This window comes from Schistocerca nitens, chromosome 1 (genome assembly GCF_023898315.1).
Source record: "Schistocerca nitens isolate TAMUIC-IGC-003100 chromosome 1, iqSchNite1.1, whole genome shotgun sequence".
Taxonomy (NCBI): Eukaryota; Metazoa; Arthropoda; class Insecta; order Orthoptera; family Acrididae; genus Schistocerca; species Schistocerca nitens.
The window spans coordinates 185,725,304-185,751,504 of record NC_064614.1 but is presented as its reverse complement, the minus strand read 5'-3'; positions in this window follow the sequence as shown (position 1 = coordinate 185,751,504).

Genomic DNA, 26,201 nt, shown 5'->3' with positions numbered 1-26,201 from the left:
CAGTTGGAGTCATATGGGGCCCCTGATGCGTCTAGATTCGACTCTGCCAGGTGACACGTACGTAAGCATCCTGTCTGATCACCTGCATCTATTCATGTCCATTGTTCATTCCAACTGATTGAGCAATTCCATCAGGACAAGGCGACACCCTACACGACCAGAAGTGCTACAGAGTGGCTCCAGGAACACTCTTCTGAGTTTAAAAACTTCCGCTGGCCACCAAACTCCCCAGACGTGAACATGACTGAGCATATCTGGGGTGTCTTGCAACGTGCTGTTCAGAAATGATCTCCACCCCCTCGTGCCCTTACGGATTTATGGACAGCACTGCAGGATTCATGGCGTCAGTTCCCTCCAGCACTACTTCAGACGTTAGTCGAGTCCATGCCACGTCGTGTTGCGGCGCTTCTGCTTGCTCGCGTGGGCCCTACACGATATTAGGCAGGTGTAACAGTTTATTTGGCTCTCTGTTTTATTATATTTGGCTTAACATAAATGTTCGATTTAAAACAGTTGCTGTAGCGGCGTGATATTCTTTCAGATGCTAGGGCCTGAAGAAGTCTAGAAAATGTGCCCAGAAATCAGGAAAACAAAAACGGCATCCTGTTGCAATGGAAGGATCCATAGTACCCGCTCTTGTACGGAAAATTGGTTGCTATGTAAGACTTCAGAAAAATTCATACAGGGTGTTACAAAAACGTACGGCCAAACTATCAGGAAACATTCCTCACACACAAATAAAGAAAAGATGTTACGTGGACATGTGTCCGGAAACGCTTAATTTCCGTGTTAGAGCTCATTTTAGTTTCGTCAGTATGTACTGTACTTCCTCGATTCACCGTCAGTTGGCCCAATTGAAGGACGGTAATGTTGACTTCGTTGCTTGTGTTGACATGCTACTCATCGCTCTACAGTACTAGCATCAAGCACATCAGTACGTAGCATCAACAGGTTAGTGTTCATCACGAACGTGGTTTTGCAGTCAGTGCAATGTTTTACAAATGCGGAGTTGGCAGATGCCCATTTGATGTATGGATTAGCACGGGGCAATAGCCGTGGCGCGGTACGTTTGTATCGAGACAGATTTCCAGAACGAAGGTGTCCCGACAGGAAGACGTTCGAAGCAATTGATTGGCGTCTTAGGGAGCACGGAACCTTCCAGCCTATGACTCGCGACCGGGGAAGACCTAGAACGACGAGGACACCTGCAATGGACGAGGCAATTCTTCGTGCAGTTGACGATAACCCTAATGTCAGCGTCAGAGAAGTTGCTGCTGTACAAGGTAACGTCGACCACGTCACTGTATGGAGAGTGCTACGGGAGAACCAGTTGTTTCCGTACCATGTACAACGTGTGCAGGCACTATCAGCAGCTGATTGGCCTCCACGGGTACACTTCTGCGAATGGTTCATCCAACAATGTGTCAATCATCATTTCAGTGCAAATGTTCTCTTTACGGATGAGGCTTCATTCCAACGTGATATCACATCGTAGATTTTCACAATCAACATGTGTGGGCTGAGAAGAATCCGCACGCAATTGTGCAATCACGTCATCAACACAGATTTTCTGTGAACGTTTGGGCAGGCATTGTTGGTGATGTCTTGATTGAGCCCCATGTTCTTCCACCTACGCTCAATGGAGCACGTTATCATGATTTAATACGGGATACTCTACCTGTGCTGCTAGAACATGTGCCTTTACATGTACGACACAACATGTGGTTCATGCACGATGGAGCTCCTGCACATTTCAGTCGAAGTGTTCGTACGCTTCTCAACAACAGATTCGGTGACCGATGGATTGGTAGAGGCGGACCAATTCCATGGCCTCCACACTCTCCTGACCTCAACCCTCGTGACTTTCATTTATGGGGGCATTTGAAAGCTCTTGTCTACGCAACCCCGGTACCAAATGTAGAGACTCTTCGCGCTCGTATTGTGGACGGCTGTGATACAATACGCCATTCTCCAGGGCTGCATCAGCGCATCAGGTATTCCATGCGACGGAGGGTGGATGCATGTATCCTCGCTAACGGAGGACATTTTTAGCATTTCCTGTAACAAAGTGTTTGAAGTCACGCTGGTACGTTCTGTTGCTGTGTGTTTCCATTCCATGATTAATGTGATTTGAAGAGAAGTAATAAAATGAGCTCTAACATGGAAAGTAAGCGTTTCCGGACACATGTCCACATAACATATTTTCTTTCTTTGTGTGTGAGGAACGTTTCCTGAAAGTTTGGCCGTACCTTTTTGTAACACCCTGTATAGTTCGAATACACATATTGTTTTCTATAACATACGGAGAGCAGATTCAAAATGTGTAAGTGACAAATTTCTATTGGTAATCATGGTTTGGTGAAAACGGAATTTCTCTTTGAGTGACCACTCTACACACCTCCCCATACTCCCACCCCTTCGCGTGCGGCTGGAGGTGTCGCCCTTTTAAGTAAAAATGTTGGATAATCACTCTTTTGGACTGTACAGGATGTCCCCTTTACCTTGACTAAATAATTTTTTATCCGGAGCAAAATAAAAAAATGTATCAAACAAATATTGTTTAGCTATCAGGGGTACATGACCCAGCATGATTGCCTTCCTTGTAACTTTGTCGCTACATAGATATGAATAGCAGTGGGGGAGAATAGGGTCAGTTGTTACAATTTTTTTTAAACAACTTATGTACAAGACGGTTTTAGAGATATTTTAATGCGAGATACCTTATAATGTAGTACCACATATTTGTTTTACTTATGCTCAGCTAACAGAAATATCATTGTCTTGACATTGTTTGCAGCCATGCACATTCAGCAATTTACCGTACAACAAGGCAAGCTGCTACAGTGAATGGTGTAAGTTGTTCAACACAGTGTAGCCTATTAATCATTGATCAAAATAATGCTCGTTTTTTCCCTTCCAGTGAGAGATAACGGTTTTTTCACTGTAGCGTGATAAAATTTATTCCGTATTTACTAGCGGATTTCCTCAGTGAAGAACCATACACTATTTATTTTGCCGCTTCGCTGTAAGTTTCTTTTGGCGTTATTCCTGTGTTTTTTTTTTAATTTGACGTGTTTCTTTCATAAGGAAAATACATAATAGGAAACTGTACGTGACGTGAAGCAGGCTATTACACCATAACAATTAGCCCAATGAAAGTGTAACAAATTGCCTCATACATCGGCATTTCATGCTCGGTTACAGGTAAGTGTCAAAGTTCAACTGCAGAGAAAGTTGACCCATTCGTATCACACAGCACTGATAAACAAAAATTCTACGTTACTATTAAAATATACCGGGAGAAGAAAGAATAAACAGAACGAGAAACAAATCTTCTTCGCGCAAACGCTCTGATACTGACATCCCTCGGTCGGCAGGAGAACTGTACTACAATCTGCTACGAGCTACTGGAAGAAAAGTGCTTTGTCACCAGCGATTAATTCAAAATTCTCACACAATAAGTTTTCCCGTTTAACAACCAGGCCCCGTCTCCCCTACGAGCTTTCTAAATTACATCCTTTATTATTTTACCCGGTAATTCACAGCCTCTATCAAGACCTGTTCAGACACAGTTAAGTAGACGTTATTAAGATGGGAAAATCTTGTCAATACTATGTTTAATAGACTATCTGTTAAATTTTTCTTCTACTACAGACCGAAAGTCGGTAAGTTAAATCAGATTTAATCAGAAGCATTATCAAAAATCAGTTACAAGTAAAATAAGAAACTTCCTGGCAAATTAAAACTGTGTGCCGGACCGAGACTCGAACTCTGGACCTTTGCCTTTCGCGGACAAGCGCACACTCCGCTGCAGAGTGAAAGTCTCATTCTGGACAAGAAAAATACATTTTCAGACAGAAGCTATTGCAATCCAACACAATTTTGCACTTTCAAGACAGGTAAAAATGATAAGACATAAAAGAAAAACGTTTTATTTGCAAGCACCACATATTCCATGGTGAAAGTCTTCATTCTGCTTCAAGTTACAAGATGATGCACGATTGACAAAGTGTGATTTAACTGTCTACATGTTATATAAACATTTCTAAAAATATATAGCATTTCGCTCACCATAAAGTCATCTAAATTTAGAATTAACAATACATTGCAAATAGCTTTAATATATTACACGTAATTTAAATGTATGCAACACCAAATAGTTTAAAATGTTGCACAGAATACTAAATCACGTCTAACAAAAACAAAACCTGTAGAAGACGGCAAGAACTGCTTGTGGCGGCCTCTAGTGACTATTCCTTCATGTGATTCTAGAATCAATCACTAGACTCAAGAACCGACCAAGGAACATCCTCTGTTTGCAGGTAGACTGTCGTTTGGGTACAACACTCTCCCCTACTCTAGAAATGTGCACACCAGCTTTGCGAACTCGCCCTGAGGGGCCATTCAGTACCGACTTGCCACCATGTTATCCTCTTCCACAATACGTCATTCGAATTGTGAATGTACGTAACTTCTCTGACATTAGGAGCTGTAGTCATGAAGTGTTAATTATTACCTCGAAATAATCGAACTGCTGGACCTTGATAGTGTTAGCCCTTCTCCACGTTTTCATCCATCAATGCGACACATTTTTCTGTGTGATGGAGGACTTGGCGGTGACCCCAGTTGTAGAAAGCTTATATGCAGACTAAACCGACGAAAGAAAATTTGTCCAAGGCCTGGTTGCGAACGCGGGTGTCATGCTCACTAGGCAGATGCGCTAACCACTTCGCCACCCTGGCACAGTTGCTTTGCATAGCTTCATGGACTACTCTAGCACGCCTCTCTCTTCTTTTCAAATTTCCATTCAAGCCACAGCCCACTTGATATTTCCCCTAAACTCAAACAGCAATGCAGAGGCTCTTCAACTGTGTTGGAATAACACCTCAGCATCGAAAGAAATGGGCGATCCTGCCTTAACGCTCATTGAAAGTAGAGGAAATGTCAAGGTGGCTGAGGCGTGAATGGAAATTTGAAATGAGCAGGGAAGCATGCTAGGGTAGTCCATACAGTACTGCAAAGCCACAGTGTCAGGGTGGGGTAGTGGTTAGCGCGTCTGCCTAGTGAGCGAGACACCGGGATTTGAATCCGTCTGCATTTGGCAGTGGTGATGCGAACACGTCTTAGTATTTGCGTCTCGCCTCTTGTGCTGCTTGCAATCTAGCGTGCATTTGTTTACTTACACATATCGGCTTGTCTTCATGTCTGTATTCACCGACCATCATGGCGTTTTCCTATCGCCAAACCACTTTTACTTTGGATCATGAATGACCAAAAGTGTAGGAAACTGAAAGGTTGCTAATGGACGAAATGCGTCTCCCACTGCAAAATGTTCTCCGGATTCATTTTTCGATCATTAGTACCACTGTGTGTATCAATATGGTGAATGAAGACATGTGCGCCAACGTTATGTGGCGCAATGCTGACGATCCAAGTTCCGATAATCTGACGTCCGTATAGGGGCCGTCGTGGTTGATCGTTCAGGGTTTTCGAAGTCCCGTTGGAGGTGCCGTCGGACATTGCGTTGGCCGCCTTAAACCTAACGGCAGCGTCGTCAGTCACGTGCCTTAGTTCGAACCTACCACGTCCTCAGTAGTGTGCATCAGATCAAAACTGAACTCATTAAACCCGTGCCTTCTTATCAGGCTACTGCCGGCTGCAGCGCTGTTGTTATGTGTGATGGCGAGCCGCACACTTGTCCAGGTTGTGGCAAGGAAACCCATTTCCATTCAGAATGTCTCCCATGCAGATTGGTTGAGACGTTGCCCTCGTTGAGGCGCCCACTGTGTTACCCCATCTTACGCGTCCGCTGCCTGCCATCCGACATGGAACTGCATTTTAGAAAGCAACAGTCGCCGAAGAAACAGAAGAGACAGCACCGTACCCCTTCTGATGACTACCTCCATCGAATGTGTGCACAGGATGACGACCCTCCCACTGATGATGCGCTGTCCTCCGACGCCCTGACACCAGAAGAAACGACGTCTCCCCTGCCTCCGTCTCCGGGCATAGTCAGCATTCACCTATGGGCACCAACCTTCGCCCCCCCCCCCCCCCAGTCCGCCTGCGTTTGATGCGACTATCCCCCTCCCTGTGTCTGATGCTGCCTGTGAGTGCACCTCTGAAGTTGTTCCACTGAACAGGCCTGGTAAGACGTGTGTCTCTTGGATGGAAGACGTTGATGCTGAGGATGGACGGACGATCTGAGGGTGTAAAGGGCGATGGCACCCCCTTTGTTGGGTCGATTGCCCCCCCCCCCACACACACACACATACACACAGTGATGTATCCAGGTCTACGTTATTGAATTAAAGCGTGCCCTCAGTACAGGCAGTACACCTCTTTTTCAGCCATTCCTACAGCCTCGCTTTGGCGTCATACCGTTGGTGTTTCTTCTACCTGTCTGTTATCGTTTGGAGCGTTTTCCATCATAATGAAAGATTTTGGAGGAAGATTTGGGAGAACTATATTCACAAACCAAGTTTCAGATTTTCCAGAATTCATTTGATCAAAGTAATAACCTTTCGTGAAATTAGCCAAGAATTTTAGTTGGGCTTCCGCGACAACCCCTTCCTCGATCCTACACTTCCAATAATGAGATTTTTAGAGGATGTTCCCCATACCATAACGCCGACATCATTTTCCTTCTGCCAACATTTACCAACCGTCATATTATTGTCCATCCAAATGTAATCCGGATAAAACATACTGTAAGAAGTCCGAGCAGATGTAATTTCGATGTATTGCTCATGTGCTGCCTGCGATATGCAAGGTATAAGAGAATCGCTGACCAGAGAGCAGAGTTGGCTCAGTAGGAACTGTGTAGCTGTAGCAGTAAGTTGTTGCTAGTCTGTGTCTGGTCTGGAGTCTGCTCTGGCCTGGTATAGTGTATCATGTTGGCTGGGCAGGTCACGGTGCAGCAATGCCAGAGCCTGAGTATTATTGTATAAGGTAAAAAGCAGCCTCGCGCATATCTAGTAATGTTATGTGAACTCCCATGTAAATCTTTTAAAAATGTCCAAATAATAATCTTTGTCATATAAAGTAATTTCCAACAATCATTCATTTCAATTTAAAGAATTAACTAATTTCTCCAATCCATGATCATTCCGATTGTTGCAAAAGAAAAATCCGTTGCTTCCTTTCATAAATGACAAATCTATCGGCCAGCATTGCACAGAGCTGTGCCGGAAAAAGTTATCGTAAGAGCAGATAGTTGGCGACTTTATTGAGGTAAGAATTTTTGCTTTTTATTCAGAATGATCTTACAGGGCCATGACGCAGCACTGCTGTCGTCCAAAATTTACCAGGTTACTGAATTTATTTTTTTATTTGAGGTTTAGGAATTTTTCTGTTTCGAGCTTACATTAACTGAGAAAAGAATTTTGTGGGTACATTAAATGGGAAACAAATTTTGTGTGGAGATTAAATGTGAATGAATTTCTGTAGGGAGGTTATAAATGGGTACCTATTTTGTTCAGAGGTTACACAAAAAATAGAATCATATTAATATTATTATTATTTATTAAATTTTGTTCTGAGGTTATACTAAAATTAGAATAATAATCATATTATTATTATTATTACTTATTAAATTTTTTGTGGGGAGGTTACACTTGGCGACCCTGCCAGGATCGTATTCTTTGTGAATCTCTGAGAAGTAGTCATATATCTGCTCTTATTTACTTAAATGTAGTTTGCATCTGGCGCAATGCATTTACTAATTTGTCACTCTTTCTTTCACAGAGCATCGGCAATTTATTGCTCTTTGTTGAAATTGTGTTGTTCCATTTTTGCTTTGACTTTGTTTCATTTTGTGCTTAATTTTGATTTGTGAAAAATGCCGCGAAAAACTGTTAACAGTACATCGCGATGTGCAATGAGTGAAATAGCCGACTCGAATAGTTTGACAGATAATACTAGTGACACTCAGTCTAATAGTGATAATCCCCTAATTACAGATAATCAGTGTGTGCCGATCACTAGTAATGATTTTGATCCTAATGGTGAACAAACACATTCAGTTATGTCCACAGTAAATGAGACAAATGATGACGCGGCACGTTCCGATACAATGAACGCTGCCCAGTTTGACACACCCGGTTTGCAAAATTTGAATTGTGAACAGATAAATTTTTCTCACGAAGATGAACAATGTAGTCAAAATACGTCAGATTTATTTGATTCCGAGGTAGTGGCTAACAATGCACATTCAATTGGTGAACCTGTTCAAGAATCAGAGAATGACCAAATGGTTATACAAAACGCGACAAATGCACATACACCATTACACAGCATAGAAAATAGAGTCGCTAATTTTGGCTTGGATCGAATTATGGCAGTATTGCTACAGTCGAAGAAAGAACAAGACGACAACTTCAAACAACTTAGTGAAAAACAAGACAACCTTAATGAAAATTTCAAACAGTTGAATGAAAAACAAGACAACCTTAATGAAAATTTCAAACAGTTGAATGAAAAACACGACAACCTAAATGAACAGAACAAACAACTTAGTGAACAGATTACAGCCGTTGCCGCGCAATGTCATGATACTAAAGAACAATTACGTGAGGAAATTAAGGCTTGTGCTAGGAGTAGTAGTGAAGAAACTAGATCTGTGGCTCAGAAATTAAGTAATACACATGCAGCCACAGCTAAATTACTTAGAGATGAAATTAGTGCAGTCGCTAAACAATGCTCTGAAAACGCAACACAGTTACGCGACGAGTTTAAATTAATGTCAGCAGAACTTTCACGTACACTGGATGCGAAAGTAGACGCGAAATTTGACCAACAGAACAGTGAAATTGACGAACGTTTTAATCACCATCTACAAAACAGTGAAACGCGTTACCGTAAATATATACAGGAACAGAATAAAGTAAAGCGACAAGTCATGGAAACTGTGGTGTCACCGCCAGACACCACACTTGCTAGGTGGTAGCTTTTAAATCGGCCGCGGTCCGTTAGTATACGTCGGACCCGCGTGTCGCCACTGTCAGTGATTGCAGACCGAGCGCCGCCACACGGCAGGTCTAGAGAGACTTACTAGCACTCGCCCCAGTTGTATAGCCGACGTTGCTAGGTATGGTTCACTGACAATTACGCTCTCATTTGCCGAGACGATAGTTAGCATAGCCTTCAGCTACGTCATTTGCTACGACCTAGCAAGGCGCCATTACCAGTTAATATCGAAATTATAAAACATGTACCGTCAAGAGCGATGTACACCAATTATGGATTAAAGTTAAGTATTCCAAGAACTACGTTCTTTTCTTATTATACTCAACTCCTTTAATTGTTCCAGACCTCACGCCAGTCTGCGTGAGCTTTGAACGCGTGTATTTCGGCCTCCTCTAGCAACACGGTGTTGGCTCTTCTGCCAACACTACATTGGCGACGAGTATACAAACGGTCTTCTTCTTTATATTGCACTAATTTACTTGTGTCATGGCTTCGCCAAAATCTCCAGATGTACTGTCCGAATTTTATCGCTTGCAGAATCAGCAGACGCAGGCCTTATTGGATACCGTTGGACAGCTCGTCCAGGGTCAACGTGCGATGCAAAATGATGCGGCAGCCGCCGCTTCACCGCTACCACAGCCACACAACGCAGTTGCACCACCTTTTCGTCCTTTTGATGCGGCACTGGAAAGCTGGACGGAGTGGTCACGCCAATTTGGATTCCGTCTCGCCGCTTACAGAATTCAAGGTATTGAGCGGCAGCCTTTTTTGCTTTTGTGTGTAGGCGTCCAGACGTACCGAGTGATAGTGAAATTGTTTCCGCGACGCGACGTGGCAACTCTGTCCTACGACGAAATTTTGTCTGCATTAGATGCATATTTCAAAGAATCAGTCAATGTCGTTGCAAAAAGGTATACGTTCTTTCGTACAAAACGTACGGCCGGTCAAACTAATCGGGAGTGGGTTGCAACTTTGCAAGGCCTTACTAGGGATTGTGCTTTTGAGTGTGAATGTGGACTCCCTTATTCAGATACTATGGTGCGTGATGCAATTGCACAGAACGTTTCTGATGTTCGTATAAGGGAACAGATTTTGAAACTAGTCAATCCCTCCCTTCAGCAAGTGATGGACATATTGGATCGGCAGGACACACTTGACTTTGCTCAGGAATCATTTGAAACTTCGCCAGCTGTGTGTCATGTTAACCGGCCCGCCGGGCGAGCTGCACAGAACAGTAAACAGCCCTCGCGCCCATCCGCGCAGCTGCCGCAAAGCTCTCCGCTACGTGTGCCGCGCAAGCAGGCAAATGCAGTGCTAAAGTCATGCCTGCGGTGTGCTACTAGACATTCGCGTGAGAATTGCCCGTCACGCCAAGCTATTTGCTTTTTCTGTAATAAAAAAGGACATGTTCAGAGTGTTTGCCGGAAAAAGCTCAGATCGGACACTAAAAACCATTCCAGGCCCTTTGCTTCACGCCGGAATCGGAATCGAACCAAGAATACTCAGGCTCGTGAACCTTCGCCCATGTAAATTCATGTCGTTAATTCCACTCCTCCCAGTGCCACTCTCTCTCACAGTGACTGTGTCCGTCCCCCAAAAGTGTGCGTCGACGTCGATGGAACTCCCGTCCAGTCGCAAGTGCTTCGGTACCAGTGTCTGTTCACATAGCACGAGACAATCGCTCTTGTCGTCAGCAGGACAATAAACTTTTTGTAGATTTGGACATTAATGGCAAGGTCATACCATTCCAGCTCGATACCGGAGCTGCAGTTTCATTGATCAATAAAGACACGTACAAACAACTGGGCACACCTCCGTTGCGTGCCACAAATGTTACGTTAACTAGCTATTCCGGTCAGAATATCCCTGTGTTAGGACAGTGCAGCCTTCTTGCAACATACAAGGGACAAACAAAACTTGTGTCGTTTTACGTTCTTCGTTCTTCTTCTGCAGTGAACTTGTTTGGTTTAGATTTGTTTCAGTTGTTTAACTTGTCTATAGTCAATCAGGTCCTATCAGTGAACTAGACTGTGCCTTCAGACAGTGTTTCTCGACTATGTGAAGAATTTGCAGACATTTTTGCACCGGGCCTTGGTTGCGCTAAGAACTATGAAGCACATTTGGAACTGAACGTAAACGCGCAACCGAAATTTTTCAGAGTGCGCAATGTTCCCCACGCATTGCGTGATGAGGTCGCAAGAACCTTACACGATTTGGAATCACAAGGTGTGACTGAACGTGTGCAGGCTTGTCTCTGGGCCTCACCCTTAGTAATTTTGCCAAAACCTTCCGGAAAATTGAGACTTTGTGTGGACTTCAAAGCTACAGTGAAACCACAACTAGTGATTGCAACTTTTCCTTTACCCCGCCCGGAAGATCTTTTTGACAAACTGTGCCCGGGTAAATATTTTTCGAAGTTGGACCTAGCAGATGCGTACTTGCAAATACCAGTGGACGACGAATCCCAGCGCGTTTTGGTGGTTAACACGCATCTTGGTTTGTATCGATTCAAAAGACTGCCATTCGGGTGTGCATCCGCCCCTGCATTGTTTCAGCAATATCTGCAAACTGTTTGTGCCTCGGTCCCTACTGCAGCAAACTATCTGGACGATATTGTGGTCTCCGGAAAGACGGAAGAAGAACATTTAGCCAATCTCAGAACATTATTTCAGGTCTTGCGCCAAAATGGTCTTCGCTTGCGGAAGGACAAATGTGTGTTTTTTGCTCGTGACTTACCCTATCTGGGACATGTAATCAATGCCCAAGGCATACATCCCAGTCCAGAGCAACTCCGTGCCATACAAGACTTGCCTTCGCCGCAGAATTTGAAGCAGCTCCAGAGTGTGCTGGGAAAAATCAATTATTACCATAAATATGTGCGCCACGCCTCTTCCATTTCAGCTCCGCTTCATCGCTTACGCCGTAAAGGTGTTCCGTTCGTCTGGACGACGGAATGCGAACGCGCCTTTCGCCAGTTGAAATCGGCGTTGCTTTCCAATACTTGCCTTACGCCATTCGATCCCCAGAAACCCCTTTTGTTGATGGTAGATGCATCGGATTTCGGGATTGGTGCTGTGCTTGCGCACAAAGATGGTTCGCACGATCGCCCTATTGCCTTTGGGTCCAAATTGCTCTCGTCTGCGCAAAGAAATTATTCACAGATCGAGAAAGACGTCTTGGCTCTCGTATTTGGTGTTACAAAGTTTCATGATTTCTTGTATGGTCGTCACTTTACCATCATCACAGACCACAAACCCTTGACGTCGCTTTTTCATCCGAACAAGCCTGTACCTCCACGTACCGCGCAGAAATTCATTCGCTGGTCTATTTTCCTCTCGCAGTACCGCTACGATATCTTGTATCAGTCCACTGCTAAGCACGGAAACGCAGATGCGTTGTCCCGTTTGCCTGTTGCTGAGGATAGGGCATTCGATTCTTCCGAACTTGCTTGCATGTTCATTGATGCGGAAACCGATGACGTGGTCGACTCGTTTCCGATTGATTTTCGTCGTGTAGCTACAGCCACAGCAGCTGACCCTGTCCTTGCTACCGTTCTGCGTTTTGTTGCCACGCAATGGCCCTTGTCAAAGTCACGGATCGAGGATCCGTTGGTTCGCCGATTTTTTGCTCACAAGGAGAGGCTTTTTGTTCGACGTGGTGTTTTGCTGTTGCGTTCTGATAATGATCAGTCCAGGGTCGTGGTCCCACGTTCGTTACAGTCCTCTGTCTTACGGCTTCTCCACCAAGGACATTGGGGTATAGTGCGAACGAAACAACTTGCTCGTCAGCACTGTACTTGGTTCGGAATCGATGCTGCGATTACGAATATGTGCTCTTCTTGCACGTCGTGTACTGAACAACAATCTGCACCACTGCGGAAATTCTTTGCATGGCCAAAAGCCACTTCCCCTTGGCAACGCTTACACATTGATTTTGCTGGTCCATTCTGGAATGCTAGATGGTTGGTTCTGGTCGATTCATTCAGTAATTTTCCTTTTGTTGTCAAGATGCCTTCCACGACGTCATCTGCCACCATCCAAGCGTTATCTGCTATCTTTTGTATTGAAGGTCTTCCACAGACTATTGTTTCCGACATTGGCCCACAATTCATGTCCGCAGAATTTCAGTAATTCTGCAAGGCCAATGGTATTCCACATCTGACATCCGCGCCGTTTTCGCCTCAGTCAAACGGTGCCGCTGAACGACTGGTCCGGACTTTCAAGTCACAGATGTTGAAGTTAAAAGAGTCGCATTCTCGGGAGGACGCGTTATTGCTCTTCTTGTCCGCGTATCGCTCTCAGCCCCGAGATGGTCGCTCGCCGGCTGAGTTGTTGCACGGTCGTCCTCTTCGAACCTTGATGTCTTTGCTACATCCGCCGCATCAGGTTCCTGTGCAGCGGCAGCCACCTCCAGCAGCTCCAGGCGACGTTGTATACTATCGCAACTTTCGAGGTTCACGGCGTTGGCTCACAGGGCGCATTCTTCGCTGCCTCGGCCGCGCTATGTATCTGGTTTTGGGGGCCTCTGGTGAGGTGCGTCGGCATCTCAATCAGCTGCGCCTCTGTTGTTGCACGGGTTCTGCCGCTCCCCGTCTGCTTTTAGCGACGGTGCCGTCCGGTCAGCGCCCTGGGGACCCATCTACTGGCTCGCCTCATCCCCAGGTGTTACCGACGCTGCCTTCCATTTTGCCCCATGGCGACGCGCCGCCGCCGCCGCCGCCTGTTCTCCCGCCGGCGACGCCCGCAGTGGACGCTTCGCTGCAGCCGCCAAGCGCCTCCCTGGGTCACGCGCCGCCGATCGCTTCCCGTGACCAGCTGTCCTCCGACATGGAACTCTTGCCCGCTCCGGACCAGATGTCTTCGCCCGTTGGGTGCCCCGACGCGATGGAGGTCGACCCTACGGCCCCTCCTGTCTCTTTACGGGCGCATACACCGCATGTTGGCGTGCACCCTGGACTAGGTTTTTAGGCGTTTCCTAGCTCCCCTCGGACCGAATGGCCGGGTGCGGGAGGCACAGCCTCGCCTGTTGTTAGGCTCCCCACCTCGTCGCATACGTCAACACGGGGTCCTCCCCACGGCGGGCGGAAGCCTTATAACACAACCGTACGCCGATTTGCGGGGGAGGAATGTGGTGTCACCGCCAGACACCACACTTGCTAGGTGGTAGCCTTTAAATCGGCCGTGGTCCGTTAGTATACGTCGGTCCCGCGTGTCGCCACTGTCAGTGATTGCAGACCGAGCGCCGCCACACGGCAGGTCTAGAGAGACTTACTAGCACTCGCCCCAGTTGTACAGCCGACGTTGCTAGGAATGGTTCACTGACAATTACGCTCTCATTTGCCGAGACGATAGTTAGCATAGCCTTCAGCTACGTCATTTGCTACGACCTAGCAAGGCGCCATTACCAGTTAATATTGAAATTATAAAACATGTACCGTCAAGAGCGATGTACACCAATTATGGATTAAAGTTAAGTATTCCAAGAACTACGTTCTTTTCTTATTATACTCAACTCCTTTAATTGTTCCAGACCTCACGCCAGTCTGCGTGAGCTTTGAACGCGTGTATTTCGGCCTCCTCTAGCAACACGGTGTTGGCTCTTCTGCCAACACTACAGAAACAATTACTGCACAGAGACAGGAAGATAAGCGTAAATTGTTTACGAAAGCAAAAACATACGTAGACAACAATATTGCTACAGTATCAGACGAAATTAATACTATCAAACAGTTGAACACCGAATTACATGATGAAATCTCTGATCTTAAAACCAAAACAGACACACACACAGTAGACTTTCAGACAGTGACCGACAGACTTGAACAATTAGAACTAATACAGAACCCCGATGTCATCAAAGCAGACGTTAAAAAATTGAACGAAACCACACGTAAAATACAAAAACAAATTAACGCTTGTGATAATCAAAACGATGATCAGGTAAAAGTACTGACTGAAAAATATGATGAATTGGCCAGTCGTATTGATGTTATCGAAAGTAATAATAACACCAAATCAGACGATACTTCACCAATTTCGTTTAATCAAACACCCGAATTCCAAAATTTACAGCAGACAATCAGTGAGATAGGTTCGTCCAATAATACATTACGTAGAAAATTGTCAACTTTACAGCAAGAAGTGACAGAGATGAAAAATGTTTCAGCCTCTAACACGACACAGCATACGCCACATTCCGAACATTTGTCACACTCACACAGCATGTATAATTTAGGTAATTTACAGAGAATACGTGAGTTAGATTCCGAACAGTCACAAACAGACTAGGATACAATCATGAACCTGTTCAGACATTCAGAGACGAAAATTTTGATTACAAGCACTTTCTATCCGTGAGAAAATTTAAGGTATTTAAAAATGACAGAACACAGATTCACCCCTTGGATTGGATACAACAATTTAGCTTTGCTTTTCCACCGACTTGGCTTGTAACACACAAACTTGAATTTATTTGCAGTGTTTTGGAAGCCGAACCGGCAACTTGTATGAGACCGATCGCGAGACAATGCTATTCGGTAGAAGAATTTCAGAATGCTTTTCTGTCAGCGTATTGGTCGAAGACGACACAGCGCAGAATCAAGGATCAATTAATTAGTTTACCGAATTATGAGAACTCAAATTTTTCCACTGTCACGCAATTTTTTGAACATATGGTCGAACAAAACCAGTACTTAAGTGAGCCATACAGTGAATCTGCACTTATTCAATTATGCATTTCTAAATTACCACGATCATTAAGAGTTTCACTTTTAACAGGTCAGCAGAATGAAAATATTTCGGCATTCAGAGACCTGTTACAGCTTTTGGAAGTTCAGCAATCAGATTATTCCTTCATAAACAAAAATTTTTCACATAATAACCAAGGTCAACAAGGATACAGCAATTACGATCAGCCACGCTATTTCAATAGCAAAGCTAATAGACGCTTCAGGAACGACAACCACCAGAACTTTAATAACAGACAAAATTTTAATTATCAGTATCGTCAAAATTATCAGCAACAGGAACCACATTTTGGTAACAATAGAGGTTTTTCCCAACATCAGCAACAAAACCAGCCGGTTAGCATACCTAACCAACAATGTAATGTGCAAGGTCAACCAAGCTTTAATGTTTCGCCGCCTACACGTATAGCGTCGGCTCCGCCAAATAGTAACGCACAGCAACAAGGAAATAACTACGTACAGAAAACACATCATTTCAACTCATATCGCAATGCACCGTATAGAAATGACTATCATGACAGACGTAAAAGTAATGAGCACAATTTTCAGCGTCCGTTTAATAACAGTCGGTCTTACCAGCAGCAAAATCATCCGCAACAACAGATTATCATGAATGAACCAGACAGTCGGTATCATCCCGCACCTAATGCATCAGGACGAAATAACGGAACAGTACAAATAGTCGAAATGCCACAGCATCCTCCCGCAAATAATAGCACGTCGGATAGAATTTGACTAGATACAGTACAGGTTGCATCTTCCAGCAACGCAAGCAATACTTTTGACACAGAGAATTTTGTTCACGAAAATGTTATTACTTTTGACGACATCCGAGACACTCTTTTGCAGGAAAGACCAGTTATTCAAAAAACCATTTCACACCCTGTCATTGAAGTAAAGATTGGATCATCCAAATTTTCAGCAGTAATCGATTCTGGATCACCTATGTCAGTTATAAATGAGGAAACTTTCAACGAATGTAACAGAGAGAATACTTATCCTACGCTACCATTAGGCAAAATTAAAGTAAAAGGAGCAGTATCTGGTAAAGGAGTAGATGTAAAATTACAGACACATTTATCATTTTGTATTGCAGGTCATACACTTCACTCAAATTTTTGGATTGTTCCCTTATTGACAACAGACGTTATTTTAGGTACGAATTTTCTGGTACAACACGACGCAATTATTGACTTTCAAAACTCCTATTTAATGTTAAAGGATAAAAATGTACAACTGGCTTTAGAATTTCAGCACTCTTTATCTGCAGAAGAACAAACAATTAATCGTACAGAGGTCATTTCCGCATCACGTAATATAGACTGTTATTCCACATTGTTCACAGATACGTACGTATACAACTATAATACTCCAGACGAAGCCGACTATGACGTTATGCAAATGATTTCTGATAACAGAATGAGATTTTCACTCTGCAGCGGAGTGTGCGCTGATATGAAACTTCCTGGCAGATTAAAACTGTGTGCCCGACCGAGACTCGAACTCGGGACCTTTGCCTTTCGCGGGCAAGTGCTCTACCAACCGAGCTACCGAAGCACGACTCATGCCCGGTACTCACAGCTTTACTTCTGCCAGTACCTCGTCCCGAGTTCGAGTCTCGGTCGGGCACACAGTTTTAATCTGCCAGGAAGTTTGATTTCTGATAAAGTTAAATAGAGCAGTGAAAATACAGACGACGAACGCACGCAACTACGCAAAATTCTTTTACAGCAAGCTCCAGTTTTTGACAACGTTCCTGGTACTATGTCCGGTTTTATGTATGAATTTCAAGTTAAACAGCACGACACATGTAAAGCCAAACATTATACCATTCCGTATATTCATAGAGAACAAGTTAAGAAAGAATTGCAAACTATGCATGACCAAGGAATTATTGAACCGGCAGTTAGTCCGTACATAAACCCACTCCATATTGTTAAGAAAAAGGATGGTTCACTTCGTCTCGTACTTGATTCGCGTCACATCAACGACATTATTATCAATGAAACAGATCGCCCACAGACACTAGAAGAACTTCTACAGAAATTTCATGGTACTGCTATTTATTCCACATTAGATTTGAAATCGGGATTTTGGCAAATTCAGCTCCATCCGGACTGCAGAAAGTACACGGCTTTTCTCTGTTTTGGTGACTGTTATCAATTTTGTAAATTACCGTTCGGTTTAACTATTTCTTCAGCAGCATTTATTCGCGGTTTGAATAGTATACTTCCGACAGAACTTAAAGACAGAATCACAGCGTATGTAGACGACATTCTTATAGCAGAAGCTAACTGGTCTGAACACAATCTGATTCTTGAACAACTGTTACGAACTTTTCGTGCACAAGGACTCACAGTTAATCTCAGTAAATCGCACTTTGGCAAGACTTCTATAAAATTTCTTGGACATGTAAGTTCAGCAGAAGGCATTGCGCCTGACCCGGAAAAACTCCAAGCTTTACGTGACATTACTATTCCTACGACGAAGAAACAACTACGCAGCTTTTTGGGTTTAATTAACTTTTTTCGTAAATTTATTCATTACTCTACTTTAGACACCCCTAGATTATGTCAATTGACGGGTAAAAACACTATTTGGTCCTGGTATAGCCAAGCACATTCTGAATTTGTCAATCTAAAACAAGCTTTGTTGAATGCACCACTTTTATCACATCCAGATCTTACTAGAAATTTTTCCATTGCCACCGACAGTTCTAACACCGCTTTAGGCGTACACATTTTTCAGGAAATTGAAGAAGATGGTTGTACAGTAATTAAAAACATCGCCTTTGCGAGTCGCATTCTGTCACCTGCTGAACGCAATTATTCTGTTACAGAACTTGAAACATTATGTGTTGTATGGGCATTTACGAGATTTAGGCATTTTCTTTATGGAAGACACACTACCGTTTACACAGATCATAGAGCTATATAGTTTTTAATTTCCGCAAAATTTACACACGACAGGTTAAGCAGATGGAAACTTTATTTACAGGAATTTAATTTTACAATTGTTCACATTCCCGGTACACAAAATATTGTAGCAGACGCACTATCCCGTTCCCTCAGCAACAATCAGCAAGACATCGCAACCAACTTCTGCAAAGCAAATTTCAGCGTCATGTATATTCAACAAGTTGCATTTGAAAATTTCATTTCGTCGTCATTACGAGACATAGCACAAGAGCAGAGTAAAGAGAACGTATGGAAAGAAATTAAACACCTTTGGCAAGATAGGAATAATGTTACCATCAGAAACCATTACACTGTACGCAATAACATTCTGTTTCGCCGCTCTCACCCTGACAGCAACAACTGGTTACTATGCATTCCTGACGAGCTTGTTAACAAATTAATTTGGTATACTCATTTAAGTTACGCATATTACGGAGCCAGAAAATGTTTTCTTATACTGAGACAGAACTGTTATTTTGCCAATATGGAGAAACGTATTCGACGAGTTTTAGCGTCATGTAAAATCTGCCAGAAAGCTAAGTCAGATACGACTTCACATATTCCTCCATTACATCCCATTGTACCTGTTAAATTGAGACACATGGCCGCTGTAGGCATTTTTGGTCCGATTCCCAGAACTAATAGAGGTTTTTGCTACATCTTTGTCGCAGTTGAACTCACTTCGAAATTTGTTACCTTCACTCCGTTACGCAAAGCTACTGCTAAATCTGTTTCGAAAGCATTTATAAAACATTTTCTATTTCATGTAGGACATGTATTGAAAGTAATTTCCGACAATGGATCACAGTTTCGATCTTCTATATGGGCACGTATGTTACGAACAAGAAACATTTCTCCGATTTATATATCCAAGTATCACGCTTCTTCGAACCCTTGTTAACGACTAATGAAAGAAATTGGTAAACTATGTAGAATATACTGCCATAAAAACATTGATTGGGACACACACATACTCTCATTCCAGGATGTAATTAATTCCATAGCAAATGTATCTACTATGCTATCTCCGACTGTTATACTGAAAAATGTTGAACCACCTAAGAAAATTAAAGAATTAGTATCCTTTCCTACATCTCGTCGACTACGACACCATGAAATAATTGACATTGCGCTGAACAACATCAAACGTGCCGCAGAGCGCTGGAGAAGACAGCAAAAACAGGTTTGTACATGCCGTGACTTTCACATTGGACAGAAAATATTAGTACGCACACATTATTTATTCAACAGAGGAAAGAGTAGATGTAGTAAATTTGAGCTTCTATACGCAGGTCCATATCGAATTCGCAGCATTCCTCACCACAATGTAGTACACGTCGAAACTCTGAGAACCAGAAAAAGTAAAGGCAATCACCATGTCTCCAATATTAAACCTTTTATTGAATGAATATACTTTATGATTTATCACACTGTAATGCCATTTCCTGATTTGTATATGACCACTTATGCAATTATATTTATATGAGTACTTACTGATGATTATCGAATTTTTTTCTTGGGAAGTGCCCGGCAAGGTAAGGTTAGCAGGTCGCTTTTCTTGTCGTTACACATCAGACCGTGCACATTTTTTCAGATAAACTTACACATTTTATGACCAATTATGCAATTCTATCTAGTGACATATTAATTTTATCAAATTCTTTCTCCATTAAAGTCTTCAACTCTCGCCTCTATCAACTACACAACATACAAGCTGAACACAAAGAAAGTCATTTCTTGTCGTTATATATCAGACCGTGCACATTTTCCATTTTTCATGTATATATGATTGTTTTCCTGTTTTGTTTGTATGCACTACGAAAACTTTAAGATATAACAAACACCAGTTGACTTTGACATATTGCCTTATCTCAACATCGTGACTATTTTACATTTTTTTTGCTACTACATTATGATACTCTGTGTACATTTTTGCACCTGAACACTGTCTATGTTTTAGACATAATACGTTTTCTGTCATGCTATGCTGTATGCTTAATTATATCACTAGAAACCAGTTTTTATTTAATGGGTATATGATTTAAATGCAAGATATTAATCCTTATTCATCATTTTCAGAAAGCAATAACGTGTAAAAGAAATAAATTAAACAAACCACAGTGGATTGCTATGAAATGGGAATTTCACCTTCGGAATGAACGAAAGAAGATGCAATACCTCGTCATGAAGAGTAAATGGATCTGAATTAACAAGCGTTAACAAGAATATACTATACACATCGTATGATAGCAGTCTTAACTAATTATTTTTCTTTCAGAATACGAGGCGATTGATGCAGGCTGTCAGACAGAACTACACATCTTAGTTTTAATGATGAAATATGCTACAAATAAGAAACTCTATACTATGAATAGTTGTATGAAGTAAATGGTGATATGAATAATGAAGTGTCTTTTTTGCAGATGATAATGAATGGTGATGAATAGTTATATGAAGAATATGCTAATATGCTTCAGAACCATGGACCTTGCCGTTGGTGGGGAGACTTGCGTGCCTCAGCGATACAGATAGCCGTACTGTAGGTGCAACCACAACGGAGAGGTATCTGTTGAGAGGCCAGACAAACGTGTGGTTCCTCAAGAGGGGCAGCAGCCTTTTCAGTAGTTGCAAGGGCAACAGTCTGGATGATTGACTGATCTGGCCTTGTAACAATAACCAAAACGGCCTTGCTATGCTGGTACTGCGAACGGCTGAAAGCAAGGGGAAACTACGGCCGTAATTCTTCCCGAGGGCATGCAGCTTTACTGTATGATTAAATGATGATGGCGTCCTCTTGGGTAAAATATTCCGGACGTAAAATAGTCCCCCATTCGGATCTGCGGGCGGGGACTACTCAAGAGGATGCCATTATCAGGAGAAAGAAAACTGGCGTTCTACGGATCGGAACGTGGAATGTCAGATCACTTAATCGGGCAGGTAGGTTAGAAAATTTAAAAAGGGAAATGGATGGGTTGAAGTTAGATATAGTGGGAATTAGTGAAGTTCGGTGGCAGGATGAACAAGACTTCTGGTCAGGTGACTACAGGGTTATAAACACAAAATCAAATAGGGGTAATGCAGGAGTAGGTTTAATAATGAATAGGAAAATAGGAATGCGGGTAAGCTACTGCAAACACCATAGTGAACGCATTATTGTGGCCAAGATAGATACGAAGCCCACACCTACTACAGTAGTACAAGTTTATATGCCAACTAGCTCTGCAGATGACGAAGAAATTGAAGAAACGTATGATGAAATAAAAGAAATTATTCAGATAGTGAAGGGTGACGAAAATTTAATAGTCATGGGTGACTGGAATTCGGTAGTAGGAAAAGGGAGAGAAGGAAACTTAGTAGGTGAATTTGGATTGGGGCTAAGAAATGAAAGAGGAAGCCGCCTGGTAGAATTCTGCACAGAGCACAACTCAATCATAGCTAACACTTGGTTTAAGAATCATGAAAGGAGGTTGTATACATGGAAGAACCCTGGAGATACTAAAAGGTATCAGATAGATTATATAATGGTAAGACAGAGATTTAGGAACCAGGTTTTAAATTGTAAGACATTTCCAGGGGCAGATGTGGACTCTGACCACAATCTATTGGTTATGACCTGTAAATTAAAACAGAAGAAACTACAAAAATGTGGGAACTTAAGGAGATGGGACCAGAGGTTGTAGAGAGTTTCAGGGAGAGCATGAGGGAACAATTGACAGGAATGGGGGAAAGAAATACAGTAGAAGAAGAATGGGTAGCTCTGAGGGATGAAGTAGTGAAGGCAGCAGAGGATCAAGTAGGTAAAAAGACGAGGGCTAGTAGAAATCCTTGGCTAACAGAAGAAATATTTAATTTAATTGATGAAAGGAGAAAATATAAAAATGCAGTAAATGAAGCAGGCAAAAAGGAATACAAACGTCTCAAAAATGAGATTTACAGGAAGTGCAAAATGGCTAAGCAGGGATGGCTAGAGAACAAATGTAAGGATGTAGAGGCTTATCTCACTAGGGGTAAGATAGATACTGCCTACAGGAAAATTAAAGAGACCTTTGGAGATAAGAGAACCACTTGTATGAACATCAAGAGCTCAGATGGAAACCCAGTTCTAAGCAAAGAAGGGAAAGCAGAAATATGGAAAGAGTATATAGAGGGTCTATACAAGGGCGATGTACTTGAGGAAAATATTATGGAAATGGAAGAGGAGGTAGATAAAGATGAAATGGGAGATACGATACTGTGTGAAGAGTTTGACGGAGCACTGAAAGATCTGAGTCGAAACAAGGCCCCCGGAGTAGACAACATTACATTAGAACTACTGACAGCCTTGGGAGAGCCAGTCCTGACGAAACTCGGCCATCTGAGTAAGATATATGAGATAGGCGAAATACCATCAGACTTCAAGAAGAATATAATAATTACAATCCCAAAGAAAGCAGGTGTTGACAGATGTGAAAATTACCGAACAATCAGTTTAATAAGCCACAGCTGCAAAATACTAACACGATTTCTTTACAGACGAATGGAAAAACTAGTAGAAGCGGACCTCGGGGAAGATCAGTTTGGATTCCGTAGAAATACTGGAACACGTGAGGCAATACTGACCTTACGACTTATCTTACAAGAAAGATTAAGGAAAGGCAAACCTACGTTTCTAGCATTTGTAGACTTAGAGAAAGCTTTTGACAATGTTGACTGGAATACTCTCTTTCAAATTCTAAAGGTGGCAGGGGTAAAATACAGGGAGCGAAAGACTATTTATAATTTGTACTGAAACCAGATGGCAGTTATAAGAGTCGAGGGACATGAAAGGGAAGCAGTTGTTGGGAAGGGAGTAAGACAGGGTTGTAGCCTGTCCCCGATGTTATTCAATCTGTATATTGAGCAAGCAGTAAAGGAAACAAAAGAAAAATTCGGAGTAAGTATTAAAATACATGGAGAAGAAATAAAAACTTTGAGGTTCGCCGATGACATTGTAATTCTGTCAGAGACAGCAAAGGACTTGGAAGAGCAGTTGAATGGAATGGATAGCGTCTTGAAAGGAGGATATAAGATATAAGATGAGCATCAACAAAAGCAAAACGAGGATAATGGAATGTAGTCGAATCAAGTCGGGTGATGCTGAGGGAATTAGATTAGGAAATGAGACACTTAAAGTAGTAAAGGAGTTTTGCTATTTGGGGAGCAATATAACTGATGATGGTCGAAGTAGAGAGGATATAAAATGTAGACTGGCAATGGGAAGGAAAGCGTTCCTGAAGAAGAGAAATTTGTTAACATAGAGTATAGATTTAAGTGTCAGGAAGTCATTCCTGAAAGTATCTGTATGGAGTGTAGCCATGTATGGAAGTGAAACATGGACGATAAATAGTTTGGACAAGAAGAGAATGGAAGCTTTCGAAATGTGGTGCTAAAGAAGAATGCTGAAAATTAGATGGGTAGATCACATAACTAATGAGGAGGTATTGAATAGGATTGGGGAGAAGAGAAGTTTGTGGCACAACTTGACCAGAAGAAGGGATCGGTTGGTGGGACATGTTCTGAGGCATCAAGGGATCACCAATTTAGTATTGGACGGCAGCTTGGAGGGTAAAAATCGTAGAGGGAGACCAAGAGATGAATACACTAGGCAGATTCAGAAGGATGTAGGTTGCAGTAGGTACTGGGAGATGATGAAGCTGGCACAGGATAGAGTAGCATGGAGAGCTGCATCAAACCAGTCTCAGGACTGAAGACCACAACAACAACAACATGCTAATATGAATAATGAAGTTTTTCTTTGCAGGTGATGATAGTAATGAAGTTATGGTAATATGAATAATGAAGTTTTTCCTTGCAGATGAGAATAATGATGAATTTTATATATTTACTATTAGTTAAGAGATACTATGTAGCTATTTAAGTATTTGTTGCAGTTCGTTTTGACAGTATGTCTTATGTCACATGGTATAATGACTGAATGTTTTGGAAAGGACAGCTAGAGTACATACATATTGAGTACACGTTTCATTACCTGTTAATTCGAAGTTCACTATATCTCAGCATAATATGCGTTTCTTCTGTCAGCTTAATAATCCATTTTGTATTTTTCCAGGAGAAGCTATTCATGAAATTAATGTGCTATAAGCAGTTAGTCATTAAACCTGTTCTAGTACTTGCATTTTTTTTACCCATTTGTGTGTGTCATTCATGAATGTGATCACATATACTCCACTTGTTTCATAACCTTGCTACAGCTGACTCATGACGAATGACGTTACTAATCGTTATTTGCAGCAATAAGTCAAAAGCAAATATTTTCATGACCCAGCAATTAATTATGGATCCCAACGCAATACATTGCTAGCAAAAAAAAAAGTATTACCAGTCCCAAATAATGCTACCAGTTTAAGAGAGTTCTGAGTAATACTGAAAGATGTTTTCTAACCACAGACCTTGAGTAATAGTTCCAGTGTGTTACATTTTAAATATGTCCTATGTCACTTGAATGATGAGTTCTGAGTAATACTGAATGATGTTTTGTAACAATGTATAAATGCTATGCCAATAATTTCTGTACAAAATATTTTTGTTATACTCTATAAATGCTATGCCAATTATTAACTCTCATTTTGAATGATGACTTCTGAATAATACTGAATAATGTTTTATAAAAATATATGAATACTTAGTAACTGGCCAATGAATGCCGATGATTAGTATAACTAGATGAATTATGTAACTGGTATTCCATTAATTAACTCTTGTTTTGAATCATCACTTTTGAATAATGCATAAAAATGGTTTGTAACTGGCCAATGAGTGCCAATGTTCACTGTAATCAGATGACTTATGAATATTATTCTGTAATACTTCATACATAGTACAGAAATGTTTAGTAACTAGGCAATGAGTGCCACCAATTACTCAAATCGGTTGATAGACTAGTGTAATTCTCAATGATGACTAGCATAAGACTTAATGTCCTTCACCTTCTGACCTAATTACCAGAAATTACTGCAATATCCGTTTGTCCTGTCCATCATTATGATCATGGAGCACCATATTTGGTTTTTGCACTAGTTCTACGTTGGTGAAAGAGTGTGGTGTTGACACATCATGCTGTCCACCACCTTGAACAATGGAGATGTTATTATGGTCCCACTGTTTGGTGTACCTAATGTACTACCAAAATGATAACATTGAATATTAATACGACATTTCAGTGTCTTGGCTACACTGATTAATACTTCACGGAAGAGAACTTCAGATTGTCTCACTTGGTGTTGTGCTTCTCTAGAAAGATATGGACTTTCAGTGCAGCTACGTGCAACCTACTGTGCTACAACCATGATGCAATCCTTCCCTTTCCTATCCTAGTTCTTGTAAAATGGTAAAAAGATACTACAGTGCGTATTCACTTTATGTAATTTGTTAATACGTTTTGTACTCATTGCGTATACATTTTGTCATTGCTAGATATGTTCTGTACTACAGTGCATATGCACTTTATGTCATTTGTTAATATGTTTTGTACTCATTGCGTATACATTTTGTCA